Source organism: Kogia breviceps, chromosome 15 (genome assembly GCF_026419965.1).
Source record: "Kogia breviceps isolate mKogBre1 chromosome 15, mKogBre1 haplotype 1, whole genome shotgun sequence".
NCBI lineage: Eukaryota > Metazoa > Chordata > Mammalia > Artiodactyla > Physeteridae > Kogia > Kogia breviceps.
Window position 1 is genome coordinate 14,286,294 of NC_081324.1, and position 21,634 is coordinate 14,307,927.

Here is a 21,634-nt window from a genome sequence, read left to right on the forward strand (position 1 = left end):
CTGATATTTGAGCCGTATAGTCAGTTGTTAATTATTTATGCCCGTAGAGGGCAGCAGTGATGTAGATGATCCAAAATATAATATATTTTTGACTTTCAATGGGCATTTTTGTTTATAGTAATATGGAAAGTCAGCATTTTCTGGAATCTGTGACTGTTCAAGCAAAATATTCTATTGACCTCTATTGACCAAAAACATTTTTGAAAAAAAACGTTTATCCTCTCAACCTTAATCCTGTTTTCCACCTCAAACATTGGAAATGCTAGGTTTGGACAGTATCACATTTCACTCACTCTGATTCCAAGCCATGGAGGATATGAGAACTTAAAAATGGTATGCTTCAGATGAGATCCCAAGAGTTTAGAAGCAAGTTTCTCCTTCAGAAACTGCAGTGTGTGACTCCCCACCGCCCCGGGGGTCTGCCTCCCCGCTGTGGCAAAGTATCCACTTCCTTAAATCTCTATAAGGAGAAATTGTTACTCATCCCACACTCTCTACCTCCTTCATCTTGGAAAATCCTTATGGCTTATAAGCTTGGCCTTGCCCTGGGATGATTTATCCTCTACAGTACATTTCACAAAGACTGAGTGTTTCAATCTCGACTGAAGCAGGAGTGGGCAAACTCCCAAGGCCAACCCCTTTTAAGATCTCAGCCTTGTTGGTTGCAGATAATAATTTTATCTGGTCATCTAGAAAGTAAACTTTTAGCCAGACCCCTCCCAGCAATAGAGCCAGGAGTGTTTAAATCCATATGAAAGAAAAAAAAAAAAAATCCCTAAAGCTACATAGACTTCTGTATAAATTGAACTACCATATTGTGATTTGGAACAGTATCAACAATTTTAATTTGTTTGTTGTCACCCAAACTACGAAGTATTTTTTGTTTGTTTTGTAATATGGGTAAACCACAGTTCCATTCATTGCTGCTGAGTTTTTTGGGCTCCCTTCTTTGGTTTTGTTTTTGTTTTGCATTTAGTGGGATTTAAGATGACTGTCTGAAGTGAAGAGAAAAAAATGCCTTGAGCAGAATTTTACTTTCCCTTTTTTGGGTTCCAGTTTAGCTTCCATTACATTTCGTGTCATACCCAAGATGAACGGAAAAGTAATTAATATTTGAGGGTATATAATATGTGCCAAAAACTTTACTACATTTTTATATGAATCATATAATTTCATAATCATGTAAACCAGTGACTAAAGTTTATTATCTATTTCCACTTTATAGATAAGGAAACTCAGGCTTTAAGAGATAAAGTAACTAACTTACTTAGGGCTACATAGCATGTGAGCAAAAAGAGTGAAAATTTTGCCCAGGAGAAACTGTGTCTGTTAGATAGGATTTGATAACTGCTCTGAGCCGGTTAAAAATGATAGAACCAGCACTCAGAATTCTGTCATCCACAAGGCTGGGGTTGCTGCTTGGGTCAACACACAGAGGGGTGGAACCAGGAAGAGTTGTGTTTCAGCAGGCAAAAGAACATCTAAATGGGAGGGCAAAAAACGAACCCATTGAGGCCCAGGCTGCGGACAGTGGTGCGTAGCAGGTGAGCAGTAGAGAGCGCCCGGTGTAAGGGCGTGAGGACCGTCCCTTCATCCACGGCAAGCGTGCGGACAGGGATGCTCACATTGTCACGTAGTTCCTCAGAGACAGGCAGGAATGTCAGGATGGTCTGTTAGCAGGCAGCAGGCAGTAACATCAGATGACAGATAGTTGGACTGTAGTCGCCCTAAATCCTAGAGGCTGGGGCACGTGGCAGATAAAAAGGGAAGGAAGCAAGCCAGAAACCTAGTTACCAGAGCTTAGAACTGGGATGCAGAGAAAAAGTCGATCACCAGCAAGGGTGATTTCATGGAGGGTTTCAGAATGGCTTTCCGAAGCCCTTCTGCCTGAGCTTCGGATTGTCCTCAAACCCGGGATGCAGCTGATCCTAAACGTGGGCTGTAAAAGTGCATGAAGGAGACTGCAGAAGGGGAGCTAGATGAAACAGGACGCCAGATCCTAAAACACATGTAAAGAGAAATTCAGAGCTGAATAAAGATCGCTTTTAAATATTACCTTGCGATTCAGTTAGCTATCTGTTCAGAAGATGTGGACAGGCCAACTTTTTTTTTTCCATTTTAATTTAATTTATTTATAATCGTTTGTGTATACTGTTTGTATAGTTTTCTTTTTCTTTCTTTTTTTTTAAACATCTTTATCGGAGTATAATTGCTTTACAATGATGTGTTAGTTTCTGCTTTATAACAAAGTGAATCAGTTATACAAATACATATGTTCCCATATCTCTTCCCTCTTGCGTCTCCCTCCCTCCCACCCTCCCTATCCCACCCCTCTAGGTGGTCAGAAAGCACCGAGCTGATCTCCCTGTGCTATGCGGCTGCTTCCCACTAGCTATCTATTTTACGTTTGGTAGTGTATGTATGTCCATGCTGCTCTCTCACTTCTTCCCAGCTTACCCTTCCCCCTCCCCGTGTCCTCGAGTCCATTCTCTAGTAGGACAACATTGAAACAAATTAAGCCTGCATTGTTTCCAAGGAAAATTTAGCATCTACTCAGGCACCTGGGTATGAGTTTTTGGAGCTCAAGGAAAGGATCAGAAGTAAGATTCTTGACCCCCTTTTCCAAGGGCATTGTGACAATGCATCTAACTTGCTTGGTGAATATATTTGGAACCTAACCTAATCACGTACGTGCTTGATGGTGGATTTCTTAAGTGTTATAGAAGAGGTAGATTAAAAAAAAAATTGGTGGTTAAGTTTGTATAAAAAGAACAACAACAATAGCATTGCAACTGTAGCTCTCTGCACCTGTTTGCAATTCAGAAAGAGCAGGCCGAGAGGGAAATTTCACACTGAAATCACAGCTCGGTAAAAGTTAGCCTGAACGCTGTAAAAATAATTAAAACCCACATGCCATGGATGTTTAAAAGCCTATCCAGTTGGTGCCAAAACATTGTTACATCATCCACTTACACCAAACTGAATCATCACTTTCTTTTTTTCCTGCTGACAATATGTTCTATGCTTAATGAGTCATGTCTGGTATTGCTTTGTTCAGCTGAACTGAATAAATGCATTATAAAATTTTAAGATTTCCATATTATTTATCTTCTAAACTGTATACCTGAATATATTTGTGAAGAATTTTATCTGAACACCCCAAATGGCCTCTGAATGTTCCTTATTTAATTATAATTTAAACGTCACACAGACAGGATAGTGGGTTGCTTGTGATCAATGTTTCACCGCAAACCGGGTGTAAGGATTAGTGACTATATTTATGATTCCTAAAGAAATATTCCCTGGAATTCTCGGAAGAGTTACAAATATCTACCTCAACTAAGGCACATTTCCTGGAAGGCAGAAGTGTCGGGGTGAGTTACTTCATTTTGCTTCGGAAAGAAAGAAATCACCATCTCTGTCTCCAGTGATTTCTTTGTGTTCTAGAGGACACAATGCAAACTCAGAAACTTATAAATTTGATAATGGAAATAATTGGGGGTTTCCAAAATCACGTTTGTTGAGGCAAGATATTTTAGAGGTGTTCCATACTGCTGGGCTCTATCTACATTTTCCCAGCTGTGTACACTGGGCCACCCATCCTCCACATTCCCAACATTCCTCCTCTGGAAAATGTTTGGAGAAAATATTTACCTCAAGGATGTTATGAGGATTATATTAGCTAAATCATTGAGTACTTAACGCTGTTTTAAAGTCATAGGAAGTGCTCAGTAGATTTTTGGCATTTTCAAAATTATTAATATAATTGTCATTACAGTTATGCATACAATCAGGCCTCCATATCCCCTGGTTCCTCATCCACGTATTCAACCAACTGCAAATGGACTGGACTCCTCCATTTTATATAAAGTACTTGAGCATCAGGGGATTTTGGTATCAGCCGGGGTCCTAGAACCAATTCCTCATGGAAACCGAGGGATGATGTGTTTTAAGACATCATTCAAGCACCTCTTCCATCCTTGGCTCTCATTTTCTGGGATGTAAAGTTTCCGACGTTGTGATTTCTTTGGAACTTTTAGCTATCCAAAGGAAAGCAAAACAATTAAAATTTTAAAAGGGCATGAGCTGTGTACAGATGTAGACCACAAGCTTCATGAAGGCATATTCTTTGTAGCTCTTGACATTAAACACTATTAAACCACACTCTCAGGGGATGCTACTGATGATGACAATGCTATTACTCCTCTGGGTCCTACCCTGTAGTGACTTTGATTACTTCAGTCCTCTCACTTTTATTTGTTTTCCTTGGCTTGGAAGAACCAACATGAAATTCCATTACTGAATAGCAGTGGAATCAATTATCACATAAATTCAATGTCTGAGTCTTACAATCATAGTTACCATTTAAACATTGAAAACAAATATTCATGCTGTTCTTTTTTCTAAGAGACCTTTTTTACTGGCTAAGTAGCAACTTTTAAATTTCAGTAAGTTAACTCAAAGAACTCTGCTGAATATTATGTAACAACCTAAATGAGAAAAGAATTTGGAAAAGAATAGATACGTGTATATGTATAACTGAATCACTTTGCTGTACACCTGAAACTAGCACAACGTTGTTAATCAACTGGACTCCAATTTAAAATAAAAAGTTAAAAAAATTTCAGTAAGTTAACTCAAAATGTAAAATACTGCTAAGAAGGTATTTTGAGCTTAAAATATGTATTCAGGCTAACGTGGCTTAATTTTTTTCTCCAACAGAGGGAATATAACACAATGTCTGTATAGAAAAATTTTCCTGGTAGTACCGTAACAAAATTTTTCAAAGGGCACACACATGTGAACCACCATTTTCTATCAAATGAATGTATAATCAATAACCAGTATGCTTACATAAATAGAGGGGCACAAAATAACCTTAAAGCAGTAGCCAAGAGCCTTGAATTCTAGGTGTTCTTAGGGAGGGTTAAAGTAACAGATTCAGTATACTGACTTACCATAAACTGACTTTGTTGTGGACTGAATGTGAGAAATAAATTGAGATTGTTCATAAGCCACATAGTTTTTGGTATTTTGTTACAGCAGCCTGAGCTAACTAAGACAGACTCCATAAATCTGGTAGCCACTGGCAATGGAGAAACCAATTTTCAAAAGTTTTTATTGGTAGGATCAGCTCTCCAATATATAGAATATAATAGTATCTTTGTGGATCTTTGTAGCTCCAGATAAGTTCAAATCTGTACCACCAAGGCTTATCCCATATCTGATAGAAGGATTCTGGATCTCTTGGTGGAGGATTATCTTTGAGTGGTTCACTATAACCAAAGGTAGAGTAAACAAACACTGACTTTTGTTTAACTGGGGTCTCAGAGCATTTGTATTATTATACCTTACTCAATGAAGCTACAGAAATAATATTCTTTTCTAAAAGAACACACTGAGGAGACCCTCAGTACTTACATATGCAAATCAAGGGATATTCAACAAGCAATATGAAAGTCAAGAAAAGTCGAAATTAAATAATAGAATCTGGGGATTTCAAGGACTTTTGCAGAGAGATTTAGTTCATTGATTTTCATTTTCCTTGGAAAATACCTTTTAGCTGATTTATCAACTTTCAGAACTTTCTGAGTATGAAATTTCTTTCTCTTCACTTTCATCTCATTACTGCTTTTTTCAAGTTCATCTTAAGCCAAAGATTCTTGTTTGGCATGTATCTGGCTCTTGGGGGTGCTACCAGGAAAGAGCAATTTTGAGAGTTTAAGGAGCTTAAAGCTTAGTACTCAGAATTTTCATAGAAAAATATAGTCATCGCTACAGACCCTGTTTGTTTGGCTATCACACATGATGGATTTTCCAGGACAGTTTCCAATTTTGAGACCATATTTTGTATCTTAAAACTTCCTTCTTCCATTTACCCCTTCCCTTTTTTCGTGCTATGCTGTTAAATCCTGATAAAGTGGTTCACCCTGATAACGTTTTTCCTTATGACAAGATTTTTGCTAGAACCTAAAGCATAATATCTTTTCAGAAATCTATTTTCATTCAGATGCCAGAGCATTCCGGTTGACACATTTAGGCTTAAGTGAAAGTTAAATTGGTTACAGTTATAGTATTCACTTTCTCTTTGACTTCCTAAAGCTTAGATTTCTAAATCTGCCCCTAATCTCTTTGAGGAAAAAAAATAAGAAGTGTAATATTATAGACTTGATAAAAAGAAAGTAGATAAATGATCTGTCAGAGTACTTAAAGCTGGAAAAGACCTTAGGAATTCCAGTTCAAGCTCATGAAGTGAATTTGTTTTCTCATTTATATATGGTTTATCAGTAAGTAAAATATAATTGAAAGTGAGTGAAGTAATTACTTATTAGGGTTAAGTAGCGCTCTGTCCTTCAAAGTTTATTTTAATAATCAAAATGGAATGCATACTTTTAAAACATGGCCTCAAATGTGTTGAGACAAAATGTGGAGTGAAAAGCAAACATCGTATTTTAAGGTAGTGCATTAGTTGTGAAAGCTGCATCAGAACAAAGGGTATACAAAAAGTTGGATACGGCTTCCACTGGAGAACATGTTTTTGAGTGGTTTTTTATTACTGTAAAACAGATTTTTAAAGCATCTGTCATCTGTGCATTTTTAAAGCATCTGTGCTTAAAATATTAAAAGAATTGTAAAATAAGTATAAAATATAAACTCTGTTCTCATTCTATGTAGGATATCATAGCATGAGAGGAGACCTACCCAGTACCACTGAGTCAGAACATAGTTCCAACATATCTGCCGCTATAATGTTAGTATCAATTTTTATGCACTGATTCTTAATTCTCTACTATTTATCACTTTCCAACATCCATTTATACCACCTCCGTATTGCTTACATTGCTAACATAATTTTTGCTTCTTCATTCTACTTTGTCCCAGGAATCCATCATCCTTAACCTGAATTGCATTTGGCTGGGTAGGTCATCTCTTAAGATGCTCTTATTCAAAACTGCATCTCACTTTCCTTTCAAAGCAGTGCTTCTTTCCTCCCTCCCTTCCTTCCTTCCTTGCTTCCTTCCTTCCCCCTCTCTTCTCCCTTTCTCTCTTTTTCTCTTTTTTTCTTTCTTGACTGTGAGTAAGCTAGATGTTAGAAAACCATTCTTATTAAATTAATTTTAAAATGACATGTGAATGACAGATAATTTACCTAGCTGCTCTCCCCTCAAAAATTTTTTCTCCATTAAAATATAATTATATTTTATTTATTTTTGGCTGCATTGGGTCTTCGTTGCTGTGCGTGGGCTTTCTCTAGTTGCGGTGAGCGGGGGGCTGCTCTTCATTGCGGTGGATTCTCTTGTTGCGGAGCACGGGCTCTAGGCACGCGGGCTTCAGTAGTTGTAGCACAAGGGCTCAGTAGCTGTGGCTTGCAGGCTCTGGAGCACAGGCTCAGTCACTGCTGTGCACGGGCTTAGTTGCTCTGCGGCATGTGGGATCTTTCCAGACCAGGGCTCGAACCCATGTCCCCTGCTTTGGCAGGCGGATTCTTAACCAATAAGCCACGAGGGAAGTCCCAAAATATAATTATAAATAGTAGAATTTTAGGTAGAGAGAAATCTTGGGATGGAGGCCGTTAAATCACATCACATAGTTTTCAGCTAATATTTCACACTGATCCTGAGAGGACCAAGTCATGTTGGCAGTCTTCAGAAAGCGCCATCCTCATCTCCTCCTTGTCACTGCTCGTGTGAGTCTTTCTCAGATGCTAAATAAAGCAGAAGAGCTTACATAAGAGTTGTCCAGAGGAAAATAAGTATGACTTGGAACTTTAGTCTCTATCTTTTCAGCTTTGTATACTTGGGGACAGATACACCGTATCAGTTAAAACACTTCCTGCTGTAACCAAACAGAAGATCCTGACTAAAAAAGCAAAATGGTGAACATATTATTTCACACAATTCCTCATATGGAATTAGGGTGATAATAACAAATATTCTTTATTGAGTTCATATTATATGTCAGGTATTATTCTAAACACTTTACATATACTGACTCATTCTGATGAGATTAAGGTAAGCATAATAATTTTCTCCATTTTACAAGTAATGCACTGGGTTGTTCAGGCTCCAGGCTGGTTAGTTCTATGGTCCAGTGATGTCATCAAGGACCAGCTTCTTTTTATCTCTAGGATCTGCTGTCTTTAAGGTATCAGTTTCTCTCACATTGACTAACCTAATTATTGCAAAGTGACTCTAGCTGTTCAAGGCATTATGTTCAGACAAAACAGTATCAACAGTAAAATGAAGGACCCTCGCTACCTTGTACCTCTCGTTTTAATGATGAGGAGATTCCTATTGGCCAGGATTGTATCACTTGTCTATATTGATCTGTGGTGAGGGGATACAATTTCCATAACTTGCCTAGACCAATTATTTGTAATGGAATGGATTCTGGGGAATCAATTACCATGATAACCACATAATCTTCCATTGTAAGCTCTCTGGATAACCCCCAAATAGTGGGAAATCACTATGGGAAAGGCAGAAATCTACAACATTTGGGGTATAAGTTCAGAATATTTAGAGAACTTCAAGGCAACTTTCAGCAAATTTTGATTTGGTTTTACCTTGGGGCTCTTAATAAACTTAGTTTTGTTTGGTAAAACTTGCTACATATAGGCATTTATTCAAACTGCATATCATTGATTGTGTAATCCCATAAACATAAATATTGTGCAATTTATAAAACTTACATCACATTGTGTTGAGATCAAATATATCTTGCGATACAGTAAATCCAGCTAATTTAGGTTGTGTTCATGGTCTGCTGCTTCCATTATCTTCTTGTAACAAACTAATTTAGAAGTGTTGTAATGAGGAATCTTCATTTTGGTTTACGACATTTAGTGGATCTGCTGAAATTTTAGAGTGTGTGATTTGTAACGATGGATAAAGATGCAAGTTGCACAAAATTCAACATGAAGAAATTTTTACAACACAATTCAAACTCAGAAAATCTCAATTCTGTAATATTAGCTTTTTCCTTGAATGTGGATTAGAATATTCTAATCCACATGTGGTAGAAAAGAAAAGTAGGCTGACTGCAGTAGGATTTCAACCGTCTTTAAATTAAACCATTCACTACATTTGAAACTTCATGGGAAAAATTATAGAACTTTTTTGGGAAGTTCTACAATGACAAGTCCTACAAAGAGAAGTCTAGGAAGGTATTGTGCCTGTGAAAGATTGAAGCACACAACTTGTTCTCTACCAGAATAGCAGCTTGATGGGACTATCATGCTTTAATTTTCCCAAGACGCTGACAATAGTTTATTATTATCTTCAAGTCTTTCCTTTCTCATAGTTTCTATCCCTCCAGGCAAATACATTTCTAAGTAGGTTCCCGCTGTCCTCTCTTCAGTTCGTAAAAGCTCCTGCATTTTAAAATTTTTTGGAGAGTTGTAATCAATAGGGAAAGAATTTGGCCAATTGAATAAAAATTTGGATTTATTAAGATAATTGGCCACAAGTTCAAAGGAAGAGCTAAATAATTCAGCTTCAAGGGGACAGAAAAGCACAGACTTCTGCCCTGAGGGCTGCTGTTAAGGTAATTCTGTTCCAATGACTTCTGGTCGTATATGGCAGTGTTCATTTCCACTTCCCTGGAGAGAAAATCTAATATGTCTGAGTTATAGCAGGTGTTTCTACAGCACCATCATGACCCCTTGGCAGAATTGTGAGTGGGGCACCTATCTCAGTTTGTGTCCATTGTACTTGTTTTTGTTTCATCTGCTTATGTATCCCATAATTTGCTTGAGTTATCTGACTACCCAGAAACTATGCAGTATATATTGTCTGAGGACTTATTTTGGGGACCAAATTAAAAACTCATATTTTTCAAAGGGAAATGCTGAAGTTGATTAATGTAGAAGTTTTGTAGTCTGAACTTTTGAGAAGAGAGTAGAAGTAGGTCGTTACTTATGCGACTGCAAGTGAGGTCAATGAGATAAACTTATTGAGTGTAAATAACCTAATCTTCTGCAAAAGTAGGTAAGTAAGCTCTCAATTGACTCTTATTTCTCCATTCTTACTTTTAGTGCTTCAGTTGTAATTACTTTTAGAGTATCTCCCTTTACAGGCTTGGATAAAGGTGTTTAATTACTATTAATCATGAAAATAAATTATTTGGAAAAATTAAATAATACCCCTCCAAAATTTTTTAACATGAATATATGGAGATTTTACATATATAGCTATAATCACATCATATATACACATCGTATCATATATATGATCTAAAAGCCTTACTAGAAAACATATATATATATATGTGCGTGTATTTATATGTATATATGTTTTCCAGTAAGGCTTTTATATCATAATCCTTGAGGGAAATATCCCATAATCTTTTAGCATCTACTTGAGTCAGTTTGTGATTTATAATTGCTAGGAATACTGCTTGAAAGGATACAATTTGTTCCCATAGAAGAGTAACAGTGATGAACACTAAAGGTGCCAAGGTTTATAAAATGAAATATAATAGATGATTTTATAACCAAATTTTTTTTAACCTTCTTTCCACAAAACTAAACTTTGTGTAGTTTCCAATAGATTTTTAGAACTTTTTGGAATCATATCATTTTGGTATTCAATCATTTTCAATATTTCTTACATTCCTTTTAATTATTAATAGTATGACTATAAATTCTTATTTAAACACGCACAGTTGAATGAGCATCACTTGCAAGGTTTAGTTTCATCATGTTTTGAACTTCTGATTCCATAGCCTCTCTGATTTCATCTACGCCCTCTATTGTTCTGTCCAAGAGTCTGGAAACTGCTGGAGAAAATTGCTTGGTCATGTCTTTTGATGTCGTTACGTATCCTAGTTTTCAACTCAAAAGGGCAGTCCAGAGCGTGTGGCCATTTCTTGCCTTGTCTTTAGTCACACTTCTTTTCTTTTTTCTACAAGCTTCTCCCCAAACTTAACACTGCCCTTTGTCCCTCTGCTTCACCATCTTCTTCTTCATCTGGTCCTCCCACTTCATAGAGAAAAGAGAAGCCAAGGTATTTGATGTTTTCCATCATATTTTTACCTTAAGGATATTAAATTTGTATGGGTTGATTCTGTAAAGGAGATAGAGCTAGACAAACTCATTTGTGTTGGACCACGTCTTTTACAGGATATTCAAAGGCATATGTTATGTGTGCCATGTCACAGTGCTGAATATGAGATGAGTTTACAGTAGCCAGTAACATTACGAAATGGCCTTTAAGGAAATATAGTGTGTGGTATTTTATCATCGTCTACCTGCGACAATTCATTTTTTTGGTTATATTGCCTTTCTTTTTTATGCTCTCTCCTTTCCCCCTTTGCTTTTCTTCTTCCTTCTCTCACTTTTCCTAATTCCTCAGTCCCTTCTTTCTTATGTTGACTTTTATCCGGATATCCCTTTCTATGTTTTCAAACTCTAACTCGGAGCATGTGGTAGCATACCTTTTTAATTAGCTTGAAAATATCTCCAGAAATCCCAGATAAGAATTATGGTCTTGACTGATTTTAGCTCAGTGAGACCCTGAGCAGAAAATTCAGCCACACTGTGCCCAGGATTCCGACCTCCAGAATGCTATGTTAATAAATGCGTATTGGTTTAAATCACTAAAATTGTGGTAATGTATTCTGCAGCAATAAAAAACAAACACATGCCCGTGAACACTCTGGTTTGTTTTTCCTCCAAATGAGGATTTGTTGATTTTCTCAGTTGTGCCTTATGTTTCCTATTTCATTGGTTACTACTCTTATTTTTATTGTACCCTTCTATTTACTGACTTAGGGCTGGACTTACTTTTCTTTTCCTGACTTCTCAAGATGGAGACTTAGATTAAGGCTTTTCTTCTCATCTATTATCAAGACACTTTTATTTGGTTTTCAGTTACTTGGAACTAAAGTCATCCTAACCGATAGACTCCGGTTGTACAGCACAGAGCTTCCCAATTTCCAGTGCATGTGCAATTCATGTGGGAATCTTGTTAAAATGCATATTCCAGCTCAGTCGGTTGGATATGGGGCCTGAGATTCTGCTTTTCTAGCAAGTTCTCAGGTGATTCCAGTGATGCTGATTTGAGGACTACACTTTGTAAGTCAAGGGTCTCATTGCAGAAAAATCTACCAACAGCAAAAGGCAGAACTGTTTGTATCAGAAGATAAGTAACTATACATTCTATGAATCATATTTTGATTTGTATTTTTCATGATGTAATTATTTTCTAGAATTGAAAGCTATTTGGTTTTTTAAACTAGAATTTTAATGTATTAACTTTGACATTCAAAATATATTTTTAAAATTTATTGGATCTGACTTTTATACCTATGTTCTGGTTGGCCAGGACCCCTGGAGCTCAATTTCTTTCTCTCTTATCAAGTTCAGTTCAGAAGACTATAAAGGAAACCCCAGGGCCCATGGAGAGTATCAACTGCTAAGAATAAAATGTTATGTGTGGTAGAAATTAATAGTAGCTGTTTTTTTTCTCTTTTCTTTTCTTTCATGATAAGAACACTTAACATGAGATTTACCCTCCTAACAAATTTTTAAGTGCACAGTACATTATTGTTAACTAGAGATGCAATAGAGTACAGCTATTTTATTTTATTTTATTTTATTTATTTTATTTTATTTTTTTTGCGGTACGCGGGCCTCTCACTGTTGTGGCCTCTCCCGTTGTGGAGCACAGGCTCCGGACGTGCAGGCTCAGCGGCCATGGCTCACGGGCCCAGCCGCTCCACGGCATGTGGGATCCTCCCGGACCTGGGCACAAACCCGTGTCCCCTGCATCGCCAGGCGGGCTCTCAACCACTGCGCCACCAGGGAAGCCCTGGGTACGGCTATTTTAAATGAGTATCATAAGTTATAATCCTTATTTAATGGCCAAAAAATGACTAATGAGAGTGAATTAGGGCTTGGACAGGTGGAGAAGAAGGACCTCAGAGAAATGTTCCTAAATCTTATCAGTGGGCAGTTAGAAACATGAGAGCTAGTATTCGTTGCAATGCTTTACCCATAGGGGAAAACTGAAATCTAAAGGACTTGAGCAAAGGAGGTTGGCATGTATAAAAACTCCATGGATTCACTCTTGAGAGGATCTATGTATGCAGGGGATGTTATAGCGAATATACAAACATTCCTTAGGTGTCACCCAAGCTGTCATTCCCTCATTCTCACTAACAGTACCCTAATACCTTTTGGGGAATTCCCCCATATTTCATGGATTGGTGCTGTTTGGTGGAAGCCAATTGACACGTCCCATGAGCCTGGCTGCAGTGAGTCATTCAGAGATGATACAAGAGGATGAATCCCATTACTTGGGCAGAAGACACATTTTCTTTCTCCCACTATGTGGTGTGAGAATAAAGGCTCTGAAACAGTGGCAGCCCAGTTTTGTGGCTATGAATGGCGACCTTGGAGCCACCTAGAGGCCACAGTGCCGAGACTGTGGATGGAGATCATTCCGTAGGAAGCCGACAAGAGAAACAGAAGTTGAGTCCTGAATATATATTGCTTGAGCCTCCAGCAAAAGTATCACCAGAAGCCATCCTTGTTTGTAAAATTTTAAAATATGTGAGCAATAAATTGTCTTCATTTTAAAAAACAGTTTAAGACTGTAATACCCATTTTATTATACTCATAAATGATAAGAATTGTTACAGTAGATAAAATACAAGAGAAGGGAATGCATTTACCTCTGTATTGCCAAATTTGTGTATTTTATCATTGAATAAATTAGATGAGAAATCGCAAGAACAGTCTAATAATAGCAAAATTTCCCAGGGAATATTGCAGTTGCCCTGGACTGACAGGAAGGAGATCAGCTAGAAAAGACCCAAATTTTATAACAGAAGAATCACTTGGGAAAGAAAGAACTGAAGAGATGAAGACATCCAAGGGAGGTACATCTGTGACAAGAGCAGCAGAAGTCACCTCCTGGCAGGAATTACATCAGCCTTTTTATCCATCGTCCTTGTAAATTGAGAATCTTTAAATCTTCAGGATGCTGAATGTGCCTATTTACCATTTAAAAAACATTAAAGAAATAAAACTGGCCAGAAAGAGTTGGTACCAACTTATTGTGTTGTCCTGGATGAAGATTTTCTCTGGATATTAGATGAAGGCAGGATCCTACGGAATTACAACAGACTATAAAATAATCCGGGTCCTTTATGGCAAAGACCTTTCTAATATTGTTTCACAACATGATGTAACTTACGTTCAGAGAGAGCTACAAAAATTTGGCCTCCTAGGGAAGGATTGGGATACTGAGAGACCCCCCTCATGGGGCAGAGAATTCTCTGCTGCTGCCATAAAAATATTTTGTCCCTTTTCATCATGTACTAGGAACTGTGAGTACAGAACACTTTTTAAAAAGTAAGTTTCGGGCTTTCCTGGTGGTGCAGTGGTTGAGAGTCCGCCTGCCGATGCAAGGGACGTGGGTTCGTGCCCCGGTCCGGGAGGCACGGTCCCCATGTAGCCGCGGAGCGGCTGGGCCCGTGAGCCATGACCGCTGAGCCTGCGCATCCGGAGCCTGTGCTCCGCAACGGGAGAGGCCACAACAGTGAGAGGCCCGCGCACCGTGATGAAGAGTGACCCCCGCTCGCCGCAACTGGAGAAAGCTCTCGCACAGAAACGAAGACCCAACACAGCCAAAAATAAATAATAAATAAATTAATTTTTTTAAAAAGTAAGTTTCACAGGCATCTAGCTATTCCTTCCCAGATGATAAATATTTTATCTGAAGCAATGGGAAAGGAATATTGTTGGCAAATACCCTGGTGTTTCTAAATAAATAGCCCTTATTTAGAAAGGACCATTTTTGTCCTTTATGTTTCTGTGAAAACAAAGAAACACACAAAAAAAATAAATGAAGGGAGAAACACGTCTCAGTGAGTTTATAATATCTTCCCGAAGAAGAGGAAAAAAGTAATGGAAAGGCTGGTACAGTGGTGGCCAGGGATAGCCTGCAGAGACCCTTCTGCAGGTGAAGGGAACCTCCCACTGATCTGGTCTCTGGAGGACCAGTGCCAACTCTGAAGCCCAGAATGACTGGGTAATTGAAGGGTGTGACTGTTAGGTCAAGGACAGTACTGGTCATTGGCACCACACCTGAAACACAAGATAAGCAGCCCTCTTGGGCCACATTCTGTCTTTTGCTGCTCTAGAGTTTCCATCCCCTTGTGATTACAATAATCAAATTAACATCTGGCATCCCCCATTTCCTCCATCCTTAGGTTAAATTAATCCAGATAGCCCTGATTCATAAAGTTCCTTGAAATTTTCAATCAACTTCCACACTGTGGTGCTTCCTGCCACGTGATGTGTGCCCTGCTATTCATTTTCTGACCACTCATTGATACTTGTGACTTGTTTTAAAAAATGATAGACCACTGTGAAGGGTCTCTATTGCAGTCTTTCCAGCTAATTGATCATGCTTCCTCTTAATGAGTAACTTTTGCTAAAATCAAAGCTGCCTGGTTTATACATCCCCAGTTGGCAGTGTTTCCCAGACCAGTGGTACCGATGGACAACCTCTGCTAACTAGGCTTCTTAGGAACTTCCTCCTGGCAACCTGTTTACTCTTATTTTGAAGGTAATGATAAAGCATTTCAGTGTCTCCACAAATAGCAGGATACGTGTAATGGTTAACAAACCCATTTCAGGAAATTACTGACTTAAATGAAATAAACTCATCTCAGCTGGACCATTTTCCACACCTCTGGACACCAGTTCGTGTATGCGTATTCAGTAGTGTCCTTTAGAATTTTCTGTACGTATTCTTCCATATTTTGCTTTAAAAGTGAAGGCCTCCTTAATATTCAGTATTTAACTTTATTTCAGTCTCTCTGAATTCGATCACCTTCCTTTTATTTAAAATAATTACATAAAGGCGAGACCCTGTTTTCAAATGTTTACAATAAAATGCATTATGTAGCAGAACATCTGAATACAAAATGTAGCAATATAATGCAGGACCAATTGCCAAAGTGTCAAAATGAATACATCAAGCAAAAATGGGCATCCCTATGACGTCAGTTGACGCGGCCTCTGTGCTGACAGAGGAGGAGATGGGAAGTTGACCAGTCCATCAGTGCTTCTTGAGTATGGTTATGGGTTGTTGACCCTTCTGCTTTTACTTTAGGGAAGGATTTTAATAAAAGGGCAGTTAAGCCAGGAACTTATCTAAGTGCAGCCCTCTATCGCACTTGGCCGTGTGTGTGTGTGTGTGCGTGTGTGTGTGTGCTGACATACCTGTTGCTTTGTTTCATGCATTTCCTGCAATCGCATTGGCTCTCACTGATGCCGGAGAAGGTTGATCCTACCCTTTCCGTTGCTGAAAGTACACAGCAGTAGGCGGTTTCAGCATGCTTCTGCCAGGTGCTAAAGTTTACTTTCCCTGGCGGCTGGGGCTCCAGCTCTCTAGTTTGATATGTAAGCAGGTCATCCTGAGTCAGAGAAACCTTCACTCCAACCAGGAATGATAGAAAGACTATTCTGAAGGGACATTAGTTCTGGACAGAAAAGGGGGAGTACACTTAGACCTTACTAAAGTCACTGACCCCAGGTGGGTGCTGGGCTGGTCACTTTCCCTCTTGGGTAAGGGAGGTGTTGGCATTTCAAATTCATCTCCCGATGATTGGGAAGGTACAGTTTAGAAGTAGAGCTCTTCACAGAGCTACTTCTTGGTGTAACTAGGAAAAAAAAACTCAAAAGAAAAGGCAACCATTTATGGAAAATTATAGGGAAATGATTTAGCTGTACTACTGAGAGTTTTCAGTAAATATTCAGTATTTTCAGCCTCTTAGTCGGTATTAATTCTTTGCCTCTGCAGAGGATCTTCCTTGAAGTGAATACAATTTGAGAAAATGATCCCTTGATATCATGTGCCCCATTCTATTCCGTACAGCTTGTTAACAGAAGAGTCTGTACTCTATTTCTACACCCCTTCCTCTCCCATTCTACTTCTGTGTTTCCACAGGAGATCCAAAACATCTGGTATCTGCGTCAATATTTTACTGCAAATTGGCTCTTCCTCTCATGTTTTCTATTTTTTCATCATTTCATTGAAACTTTAGTCATCTTTGCAGTTCTATTCTCAAATGAAATACATTAGATTTCTAGTTGGAAAATTTTCTGAACATCGCTTCAGTTCTTCCTTTACTGAAATGACTGACAACTTGTTCCTTAAAACTCAGCCCTCCCTCGGCTTCAGTCATATCATTCTAGTTTTTCTTTTACCTCTGTGATAATGACTTAATGTCCTATTCTTTGTACACTAACCCCTTAAATACTGCTATTAACAGGTCATCCAGTCTTAGCTTTTTCTTCCTTCTAATTTTGCATATTCCTTCATTTTTTTCATCAAATATCTATTGAGCGCTTCTTATAGACATGCTCCATTCTAGTTGCTAGAGGGAAGGCACTGGATATATTTTAATGATATGACCAATTATATATCCTGATGGATCCAAAAATGGGTGTAAGACAAGAGAACTTAGTGGTGACTCTGGAGATTTTGCTCTGATCAAGTGGAAGGATCGAGTTGCCATTGTCTGATGTGGGCAAAGCAGTAAAAGGAGAGGTTTTGGGTGGAGAAACCAGGGGTTTGAAATAGACTCGTAAGTTTAAGATCTGCTGTGGTTTGTGTCCCCCTAAAATTCATATGGTGGAGTCCTAATGTAGAGGTATTTGGAAATGAGGGTCTTTGGGAGGTAAATGGGTCATGAGGGTGGAGCTCTCATGATGGGATGTTTGTCCTTATAAAGAGAGGAAGAGGGCTAGTACTTTCTCTCCCTTCATGTGAAGATGATACAGCTAGAAAGAAGCCATCTGCAACCAGAAGAATGTTCTCAGCAGGAACTGAACTGGCTGGCTCCTCTATTTTGGACTTCCCAGCCTCCAGAACTTTGAGAAGTAAATGTTGTTTAAGCCACACAGTCTATGGTAATTTATTATAGCAGCCTGAACTAAGACAGAATTTGTTTTAGAAATCCAAGTATAGACATTCAGAAGTGATGGTTGAAGTGATCTAAATTGAAGATATACATTTGGGAGTCTTCAGAATAGTGATAGTATTCAATGCTTTGATACTGGTTGAAATGACCAAAGAGAAGAGAACACTACAAAGCAGCAAGCTGTGGAGGATTCTGCTCCATAGGTTTTTTTGGGGGAAAAAGGAGGAATCTGCAAAGGAGACTGAGAAGATACTTTTGAGGTAGGAGGAAAATCAAGGATTTTGTTGTCCTATGAACCAAATACAGTAAGGAAGAGGACGTGACTTACGAGTCAAAGTTGTGTTGGTCTAAATAAAATAAGAATAAAACTGATCATTGGATTTAGTCATTGGAAGCATCTTGGTCATGTTAGCAAGAGCAGTTTTAGTGCAAGTGTTGAGGATGAAGGCTCCACCTGAATGAGGTTAGGAGACAATGGGAGGAAGGATTGCAGGCTGCAAGACGTACTGAGGGACCACTCATGTTCTTATCTTCCACTCTCTCTCTATACATGCTCACAGCTATCACATTTATATGTATTTCCTTCAATGGAGTACTATTCAGCCATAAAAAAGAATGAGATAATGCCATTTGCAGCAACATGGATGGACCTAGAGATTATCATACTAAGAGAAGTAAGTCAGACAAAGACAGATATCATATGATACCACTTACATGTGGAATCTAAAAAAAAATACAAAGGAACTTATTTATAAAACAGAAATAGACTCAAAGACATAGAAAATAGATTTATGGTTACCAAAGTGGAAAGAGGGGGGAAGAGAGGGACACATTAGGAGTTTGGGATTAAAAGGTATACACTACTATGTATAAAATAGATAAGCAACAAAGACCTACTGTATGGCACATGGAACTATATTCAATATCTCGTAATAACCTATAATGGAAAAGAATCTGAACTAAATCACTTTGCTGTACACCTGAAACTAACACAACATTGTAAATCAACTATACTTCAATTACGGATAAAAAAAATTTATATGTCTATCCCAGGCTTCTCTGAGCCTGATTTTTATGCAGGCTTCTCAAAAAAAGCCCACCAAACCCAGATAAATCAATCATGTCCTTGTCTTCCTATTTTGCCCAACAAGAATTATAAATCTGCAGAAGTCAGTTTTCTTTCCACCCTGCTCCACTGCACACACAGAGAGGCCCAACCATTTGTGTCAGGCTTCATACACTGATCTTTTTTCAAAATCTCACTTATTTCATTTCATTTTGGAGTGAAAGCACAATGTGACTGAACTTTTGAGTTTCTGTTCCCAGGAGAACAATGAAATGGTGAAAACATAAAGAGAGTAAAAAGATTTGTGTCAATGAACGCTTTTGTTTCAGCAACGTTGAGTTTTAGGTGAAAATAAGACATTGATGTAGAAAATGGAGATGTGATGGCTTAGAGAGGAAGATTAGAGGTAGGGCAGAGATGAAAGTGTATAGATTTTCTTTTTGATATTGACAGTAAGTAGCTAGCAGCTATAGCTAGTAGGTACAAATTATAACCAGAGCACAATTTTCAACATTACATAAATCATCCTGTGTAAACAAAATCACGAAAAGAATTACTCTCAAGCCTTCTTGCTTTCTTCCTGAATGAAAGAACTCAGTAAAAATATGAATATTGCATGTTCTCAAATGAAATCTCCAGGATATTGTGAGATTTATAGAAAACCCACATGCATTGTTTTTAATGGGGCCATTTTGAAACTTTAGCATTACAAATAAAATACATTTTAAATTAAGGAGTTAAACTTTTTGCAGATAAAATTTTAGCATAAGTGCTTTTTTCCCTCAAGTGAAATTATGACCAAATTTATTGTTATATTTTCACTTTTAAATTTTATTCAATGATAATTTGAATTTAAAAGTGAAATTTCTCACACTGTTTAGAACTTTAGGTTTAGAAAATCAAACCATAATAGTGTCATTTGCAGCTGAGCCCCATGCAAAACCTCATTGAATTGTTCACTGATTAAGTTGCTGAAATTTTCCATTTGGCTTTATTTGAGGGGCTTCCAGGGTCTCTCGGCAATGAAAACACAGTTAATAATTGTAAACTCTGATTACTAATTTCATTAACCCAGGACCCAATTCAACTATGACTATCGTAGATCAAAGCTCTTCTTTTTTGTCCCCCTGAAGTGGCAGCATTAAGTTGTGCTAGGACTCCTTTATGTGTTCTATGCAAATATAGTTGTGCATGTTCCCTCTCAGTAAGCACATTACAAAATAAATGCATTATATTCATGTAATGTTCATGTAATACTGAATACATACGAAAGATTATATATCATATATTTCTAAGCTTGAAGCATGAAGTATACATTAAACCCATTATTCAACACAGGAATTACGACATTACTGAAGCCATCGAAACAATGTGTGTCTTCCTGCCCAGTTCCACCCACTAACTGCCTTGAATTATTTTGGAGTGTTCAAAGTTTCTTTATGCTTAAAATAATAAGCATAGGGGTTTAGTTTTACTTGTTAGAAATAAATGAAATGGTGACAACAGATTTGAATGGATTCCTGTCTCTCCATGCTATGGAAGTGAGGCTATCCAAGTGAGTATCACCATTTAACTTCCTCTGGAGTCTAAGTTCTGTCAACGTTTTGAGTGTAATTTGAATAATAGATACCTATAGTGACAAGCAGTATAGTACTAGATCCTTTCAATAGATTATCTAATTTTACATTATCTAATATTTGTCATTAACTATATGATGAGATGATGGACATTATCTTCATTTCAAAGGTTAGATTATAGATGCTCAAGATATTTGTCCAAAGTTCTAGAGCTGGTAGAGCTGAGACTTGAACCCAATGTTCCCCTAGTTCAAACCCTAGGCTCGTTCTACTCACAGGCACATAGCTTTGATCAATACATGATAAACTAATAATTGAACATCAGGATGTGACTATAAATTAATCAGGTATGCTTCTTTTTCAAGGGTTTACATTTAATATCATCATCAGCTTAGATAATGTTATTCTTGTACTAACACTTCAATTGATGGCCTAAAGTTTAATGAGTATCAGTTAGTCTTTGAAGAAATGGCCTGATGGGTTATTTCATGTTTGGCACATTATCTTTCTAATTAGTCTTTTCCAGTATCAAATGTGGCACTGCAAATTTTAAAGCAGTTAGCACCACTGATGATCAAAAAAAAGTATCCTTTTAGAATACAGGTATGCCTGTGTATCTACTATGTTTAAAATATATCCATTTATACCAAAAAGTTCTATCAAATCCAAGGAAATTATTAAATGTAGCTTAAGAAAACATCTATAATTAAGCCCAAGACCTAGGTATATTTTCTAATAAGGTTGAAAGATGGCAAAACTAATTTTTTATTCATGCATGAGTTTATCCGTTTACTTTGTATTCTTAAAAATACCAATAATTACCATTTTTGAGTACCTATATGTACTGGGCACTATCTTGTTGAACTTTAATCGTTGATCTTATAATTGTCTTTTACCCTTTTAAGATTACCATCAGACGGGTATTGTTATGCACATTTAGCAATGAGAAAACTCCGGCAAAATCCCACAGCTAAACAGTGATGTAACCATAACTCAATTATAGATCTATATGATTGAGAAACCTGTACTTGTGTACAGAAGGAGGCCCTTA